Source organism: Dicentrarchus labrax, unplaced genomic scaffold, assembly GCF_905237075.1.
Source record: "Dicentrarchus labrax unplaced genomic scaffold, dlabrax2021, whole genome shotgun sequence".
Classification (NCBI taxonomy): domain Eukaryota; kingdom Metazoa; phylum Chordata; class Actinopteri; family Moronidae; genus Dicentrarchus; species Dicentrarchus labrax.
Genome location: NW_026136721.1, coordinates 19,233,519 through 19,241,540, shown reverse-complemented (window position 1 = coordinate 19,241,540; position 8,022 = coordinate 19,233,519). Strand labels below are relative to the sequence as shown.

Below are 8,022 nucleotides of genomic sequence, written 5' to 3'. Positions count from 1 at the left end.
ACTCCTACATTACCCACAATGCAACTCGACGGCAGACAGTTCTGCCAGAGTTTAAGTGTGTTATGCTACTAGTGGCTAATATAGTCTTGTGCTATAGCCTCAAGCAGAGATGTGGGGAGGAACTCCACACCTCTCCAACTGACCTTCACTGTAAAACTGCATGTTGGCTGCGTTTAAGGGCCATAATAGCTAACAGACAGCATTATTGCTTGTCCTGACTTAAAGGCATACTATGCAGTTTTCCGGTTTTGTCAAACAGCTACCCCTAGAGTCGCTGCGGAGTACTTGTATTTAACGTTTACAGTCGTAAATGGAAATTTCTCTGCTGCTGGTGAAGAATGAAATAGAGAACTTCTGCCGGCCGACAAGTTTATTTTCTTTGCAAAGAAAAGGTCAATCAACACACGAGCGGTCAAAGATGAAGAAAGACCCCGAACATGGGGAGATCTAAACATTTATACCTGAGGACCACCTCTTTCACACCCCTTTGTCTGCTGTAGGGGTCTGGCCCTCCAGGAAGTGCTTTCCCACCCCTCTGCCTACTGCAGACATCAGGGCCGACCCCCTGCTGGTGTGTTTTACATATGAGGTGTACTGCAGGATCTTGCATTCAGGTGCAAAGCCAAGTCCAGACATCACGATCTACAAAACACAAAAGGACCTGGCATCTTGTGTTAGGAGGGGGAGGTTGGGCATCTGCAGTGGCTGAAACAAAGAAACTGAATCTACCATTACAATTCCCCCTTTTGATTATTCATTAATCACTAACAGTAAAAAAAAAATAAATAAAAAAAATAGAATAAGAATAAAATAAAGTATATAGTCCCAACTTAATTATGCGACACATCAATTCACATGGATTTTAAAATGTATCATCATGGCAGTGATGAGGAAGGAACAAAAGAAAGAAAAGAACAAAAGCAAAAACATTATTAACATTATTTACAAAATGTCACCATCAGAGTTATAATCTGAGCTGGGGTAATGATGGGGATCAGAAATGTGAAATGAGGCTGGATTTTGATTGTCATTGTTAAATAGGTGAAGGTTGCATTTTGTCCTTCTGTCAGAGTGACGGTCTTGGCAGGTTTGTAGGTGTAGGCCTCTGTCAGCATCGTCCAACATAATAGGATCAGGATCAGGTGGTGCATGGTGTAGTCTATTGGTAAAGGTTTGCGTTGTTAATCCTGACATCTAGTTGGTGGTTGTTGAATTTATGGAGTTATTCCTCGTGTCGTCCTCTCCTTGCGCTCGTTCGTCCTCGCGTTGTCCGTCTCCATGTCGTCCGTCCTCACGTCGTTCAGGTTGACAGCTGAATTCCTCTGTTGGTTCAGGGACCTTCCTGCAGTGGTTGACGTGTACCCACGTTGCTCTCTCAGCTATCTTCACAGCAGTATGTGTTGTCAGGAGCACCTGGAATGGACCTCACCAACGTTTGGAGTGCCAGTGCTTCCTTCTGAAGTCCTTTATCACCACCCAGTTGCCAGGCTGGAAGTCATGAAGTAATGTGGAAGCTGGTAGTGGAAGGGCTGATTTCACCTGCTGAGAGATTTGAGAGAGAGTGGAAGATAAATTTTTGCAGTATTGTAACATGTCATCGTCACATAGGCCAGTGGAGGGGAGTGGCCTGGTTACAGGCTCCACTCCTAGAGATGGAGGTCTGCCAAAAAGAATTTCAAAGGGGCTCATGTTCACTCTGGATCTTTTTCTCATTCTTATGTGCATTAGAACAATCGGCGGGGCCTTTGTCCATGGCAGCCCCGTTTCCTAACAGCATTTTGCTAGTTTTGATTTCAGAGTGCCATTTTCTTGTTCGACCGCACCTCCACTGGCAGGGTGATATGCACAATGTCGTCTGAGGTCAATGGCAAGAAAATCACTGATTTGGGTTATTGCAGAATTGAAAAAGTGTGTGCCATTATCGCTGCTCAGTTTAGTTGGTATTCCCCATCTGGGAATGATTTCTGTTAACAGAGCTTTTGCTACCACTTGGCTGCTTTGGTGTCTTGCTGGGAATGCTTCAACCCATTTTGACCACATGTCAACCATCACCAAGCAGTACTTCTTCCCTTCTGCTGGCGAAAGTTCTATGAAATCCATCATCAAATGTTCGAATGGTCTATCTGGTGGTGGGTGTGCGGCGTGTGTGATTGTTTTGGTTTTACCTGCGTTATGTGTTGCACAAACCATACACGATTGACAAAACTTCTGCGCATGAACTGAAAAACCTTTGGTGAACCAGAGTTGAGTTATGGCATCTAACATCCCCCCTTTTGACACATGGTCCAATCCATGTGTCAATTTTGCAAAGTGAGGAAAGAAATGTTTGGGCAGGCAGGGTTTGTTATAGGGTCCCTGCCACACTGCTTCTTTCTGTGTGGCACCGCAGCGTCTCCACAACGTCTTTTCTTGTGGTGTGGCAAAGGACTGCATCGCTGTAAGAGAACTTGGAATAGAGACCGGAGTTGAGACAAACATAGGATCAAGGATGGTGGGTTGGAGTGCAGCTCTTTTTGCAGCAGTATCAGCTCTTGCGTTCCCTAGAGAGACAGAATCTGAGTTGTTAGTATGGGCAAGGCATTTACAAACAGCAATTGAGGTTGGGAGCAAAATGGCATCTAGAAGAGCTGCAACCTTGTCATGATGAAGAATAGGTTTCCCGTCAGATTTTAAGAATTGTCTGTGTTTCCACAGAGTACCAAAATCATGTACAACATGAAATGCATATCTAGAGTCGGTGTAGATAGTTACAGTCTTGTTGCTTGCCAGCTTGCATGCTGTGAGTTCTGCTGCTTGTGCAGAATAGTGAGAGGGGAGTGAACCTGAGGCAAGAGTTTCATGATTAGTGACAACAGCAAATCCAACTCTGTTGCGACCAGTTTGTGGGTCGCGGGAAGTGGATCCATCTACAAAAACAACCAAATCAGGGTTAGTTAATGGAGTTTCTTGTAGATCCGGTCTTGGGGAGCAGACCTGTTGGAGTACAGCAACACAGTCATGTTCTTGTCCATCGTCAGGTGTGGGAAAGAGAGTGGCAGGGTTTAAAACATTGCATCTTTTTACAGTGATGTTAGGCATTTCTAAAAGCACAGTGTTGTATCTTAGCCATCGTGCTGTGGAGAGATGAGAAGTTTTTTGTTCAAGTAAAATCATGGACACAGCATGTGGAACCAGGAGAGTTACATCAGAATAGCTCACAATGTCTCTGGAGGCCATGATTGCCTTTTCAGCAGCGGCCACAGCCCTGAGACATCTTGGGAGATCTAGTCTTGAGGAAAAATAAGCTACAGGGCGTAGTTTATTTCCGTGATCCTGCAACAACACAGAAATCATGTATCCATTTTTCTCATCTACCGTTTGGGTGAAAGGTTTGGTAGGATCAGGTAGACCCAAAGTTGGGGTAGTCTGTAAGGCAAGTTTTAGTTCAGTGAAAGACTGTTCTGCTTCAAGAGTCCATGTGATCTTATCTTGTGATTGTAGACCTTTGCCATGAATGAGGGAGGAGAGTGGAGCTTCAAGAATGGCATAGTTTGAAATGAATTGTCTACAATAAGAGCACATACCAAGAAATGACATCATCTGTTTTTTTGTGATGGGTTGTGGAAGATTCTGAATTGCATCCACTCTTTTTGGTGAAAGAGTCTTTCCTTCAGAAGTGATGACGTGACCTAAGAAAACAACTTTTTCCTGGACAAATTGAAGTTTGGACAAGCTGGCTTTGTGACCACTATTAGCAAGATGTTTCAAGAGTTTTACTGTGTCGGCTTCACATTGCTCTTTGGTTGGACTGCAGATCATGAGGTCTCTGGGTTGGACTGCTGCATTTACTGCTTGCAGATCCTGAACAAAATGCCATTCCGTTGGTTGATCCTTATCTCTGATTTTCTTGACAGGAAACAAAGGTGTGCGCACTGGAGAATCATCACAGGGAATAATTACTCCTGCTGCTTTCAGAGACTCAAAGACTGGTATTATACCATCGATGGCTTCTTGTTTAAGTGGATATTGAGTCTTGCAAGGTCTAAAGTCTGATTTTGGAGTAATGACAACAGGTTCACAGTCTTTGATGAGGCCAACATCATACTTACTAACAGCCCACAGTGTCTTAGGGACCTCCTGTAGGGCTGTAATCGCTGCTGCTTGTTCTTCGGACAAAAAGGAAAAAGATTTAAAAGTGCTTTTAGGTACCAGCTGGATTGTTCTTTGAGTGTGCACAAAAAATGGTAAACTCTTAGAGTAACACTGCAGTGTTGGTGAAAAAAAAATAGATCGATCAGATGTTTCTTGCCAATCGGCTGCGCGCTGACATGATTTTATAAAAGGTCCCAAATCTTCCCAATTATCTGATGTGTGTTTTGCAAGTGTGATGTGTGGGACTGAATGGTCTATGGTGTACGCATCACATTGAGCTGGTGTAAGAGAGACTGATATAGCGCATTTATGTTGTGTCCAATAAATCTGTGACAGTGTGAGTTTATCGAATCTCTCTCTCAACCAACCTTCCTCATATGGCTCATCAGGTCCTGGTGACACATGAGAGGTACAATGCAGATCCTCTGGTGTCATGAAATCTATTGTAGCTGTTAAAACTGTTTTTCTAGCTAAAGTAACAAGCTCAGAGGCAGTTGATGGTTGCAATTTCCATAGATATGCATATTGTAGTTCTGGGATGTGGTGAACAAAAGAGTGTGAAAGATTTGGCTCCAGATCGGATAGTCTGTGAACTTTGACACCTTCTGGGTTTGAGATCAGACAAAGGCCTAATTTGCACATCAAGTCCCTGCCCATCAGGTTAATGGGACAGACTTTTGAGAGCAAGAATACATGTTTGAAGCTTATATCTGGCCCATCCGCACATTTGAGTGGGACAGTAATGTTCTCTCTAATTGTTTGACCTGATGAACCAACAGAGTACACATAATCTCCACTCATTTTTGGTTTTGTAGTGAGTTCTAAAGCTTTTATCACAGAATGTGTGGCTCCTGAGTCAACTAAGAATGCAACTTTTTGTTCTGCAATGGTCAATGTATGTTGTAGAAACCTCTTGAAATGATCAGATGTGTAGTGAACATATGTTAGAGCAATTGTATATCTGTTGTCTGAATTCTCTATAGATTGTGTATTAATCTGCTCAGTATGTGTGTGTGAGTGTGGTGCAGTACCTTCTCTCGATCTCACAAGTTGGTTTGGCTTGTCAGCAGGAGTCCATCCCTCTCCGACAACCCTTTCCCATTTTCAGTCCGACTTGTCCACCGGGGTCGATGAGGTATTTTTGGGCCACTCGCGTTTCCAATGTCCATGTTGACCACACAGGAAACAAACATCCTTTGCAATTTTATCTTTCCAGTGCCTGTGTCGGTTATCTTTTCCTCTATGTGTATGACCTGGTTGTCCATGTTCTCGGATTGTGTTATACATGGTTATTGCTGCCATGTGAAGCTCTTTCTGTGTTGTTTCTTCATTTTTCTTTTTCTTTGAGAGTATTTGGTCATGGGCATGTATGGCGTGTCTGCGAAGTTCGGACAGGCGTGCATCATCCCATCCAATGCAGGAAGTTTTAACAGCGGAGGCAATGTTTGGTTTTAGTCCTTTTAAGAAACAGTTACAAAGATGAATTTCCCACACATCTGGAATATTGTTTAATCCATCAGGTGGTTGAAGGCCACTGTAGGTGTTGAATACCTCTGTCAGGCGAGTGAGATATTCATCAGGGTTTTCATCATCCTTCTGCTTGCAGGCAGTGATTTTCTCCATGTTAACTTTGACAGGAAAAGCTTGAGTGAATGCATCACAGAGAAGGCGGACAACATCTCTATAGACTCATGTTCCCAGGTGATGTGCTTACAACGGATGTCAGCATGTGGGAATCTTTCAGCTATTTTTTGCCAATCTGATGTTGTGGGGTTGGGCAGATGTTGTGAGGCTGCTGTGATGTCAGCAGAAGTCCATGGACGGAAAACCAACGTTGCACCTTCTGGTCCAGATACTTCAACCATGGGCATGTTGAAGGCTGCATCTTGATTTGGATGACGCAGTCTATGTGCGATTGGAGAAGGGGGGTTGGTTGTAGGGTTCTGTGGTGGAACGGACACATCAGGGGCACAGTGAGCTGCTCCTGAACTTGTTTTTTGTTGTGGCATGGCGGAGTCTGCTTCCCTTCTTTTGCTGGGTGTCACTGTGTTGTATGGTGGTGGAGCTGAAGGATGAATAGGTGGGTTGCCGTCAAGGTCTGGATCCAGCTTCAAAACCGCCAACTGTGGAAACAAAGAAGAAGTCTGCGAGTCTGGTGTTCTTTGTGTGTGTGAAATTTGCTTTTCATTGGTTTCAACTTTTTCACATGGAAAAGGGAGTTGTTTCAGCATTATTTTCCTATCTCATGTCTCTGCTTCCCCTTTCCACATCTGAAAACATTCTTTTTGACCTTCCATATTTTCTAATTTTCTTACAGAAACCTTATTTTTCCTTCTCATTTTTTGTTCTTTTCCCTTCAGTTTTTCTTCTAATATCGATATGTTTTTTAAAAAAAAAAAAAAAAAAAAAAAAACTGAGGGATCCCCCTATTGGGAATCCAAACTCAGCTGTCCAGATATTTAAATATTTTAAACTTTTATCCCCATATTTCCTTCTCATAACATCCACAATCGCCCCCTCCGGAGGTCCAACCTCCAGAGCTTTTACTCCCCATTCCAAATGGAGGTCGTGCACAACTATTACAATACAGACGTCTCTGTAAAGGGTCACTTCGTTTAAGGAACAAGTGATAAAGACCTGGTCACTTCGTTTAAGGAACAAGTAACAAAGACCTGGTTACTTCGTTTAAGGAACAAGCAACAAAGACCTGTTTAAGGCAACAAAGACCTGATCACTTTGTCTGTGCTACAAGTGAAAAAAAGCAAATCACTTTGTTTATGGTTACAAGTGATTTAAAAACCTGATTGCTTCGTTTAAGGAACAAGCAACAAAGACCTGGCTACTTCGTTTAAGGCTACAAGCAACAAAAAGCAGATCGATTGTGGATATGTGAGAAACGGAAATATTTAGCCAATTTTAAACCCAAAATTTAAAGAAGAGTAATTTAAATGTCAATATTTCAGTGCTCACCAGATGAATTTCGTCGAATTGCGTTTGTGGAAATCCCAGGGGCGACGATCTGGGACGTTTGCGGTCAGTCCTCCCTTCTCAGAAGAGGATTTTGAGGTTGGAGGCTGAAAAGTTTTTCTTCCAGGATGGCCTGTCACTGTCCGTGTCCCGTCCCAGACGATCGCTCGAGGGATCCCACTTCGACACCAAATCGTTGTGGAAATTTCTCTGCTGCTGGTGAAGAATGAAATAGAGAACTTCTGCCGGCCGACAAGTTTATTTTCTTTGCAAAGAAAAGGTCAATCAACACACGAGCAGTCAAAGATGAAGAAAGACCCCGAACATGGGGAGATCTAAACATTTATACCTGAGGACCACCTCTTTCACACCCCTGAATCTATAATTGGATGCTTGTCACTGGTTCATCCCTACTTAATGATTCAGGCTGATCAGAGAGGTGTATTTTACCCCCCAAAAAACCTTGCCAAATGCCACATTAAACATACTTACAATACAATACATAAATTCACTACGGGCGGCTGTTCAAGTTTCAAATCATGTTGTTTTACTGAAGGTGTTTCCATTTTCTCGTTCATTGGGGATATATTTTCCACCCTCATGATGCTACATCCTGTCTCTTGTACAGTAATTATGATCAACATGTACTGGTGTTCATGCCACAGCTGGTTTATTTTTCTTCTAACAGTTTACAGGGGCCTATATTATGAAAACCATTGTGTGTGAGCTATTGTTGTTAGTTCCTATGCAGCTGTTACTGATTGTTAGATCTTGTTCCAATACACAAGCATCTTAAAGAGAGGGACAAACTCACCACTCACAGACACACACACACACACACACAAATTAATTATATGAATTTATAAACACCTTATGGAGTCACAAACAATACCCCCCTCCATCTCAGTCACAGGAATGTTATTA

The 8,022-nt window shown here is 42.9% G+C and overlaps 1 long non-coding RNA gene across 1 annotated transcript; it reads right to left on the bottom strand.

The window, feature by feature from the left end:
• Nucleotides 1-352: 352 nt before the first annotated feature.
• On the bottom strand, nucleotides 353-7,058 carry LOC127354381 (uncharacterized). Its single transcript, XR_007881531.1, has 2 exons — nucleotides 5,163-7,058; nucleotides 353-1,542 (listed from the first exon to the last, which is right to left on the bottom strand). It is a non-coding gene; the product is annotated as an uncharacterized LOC127354381 (long non-coding RNA).
• Nucleotides 7,059-8,022: the final 964 nt, after the last annotated feature.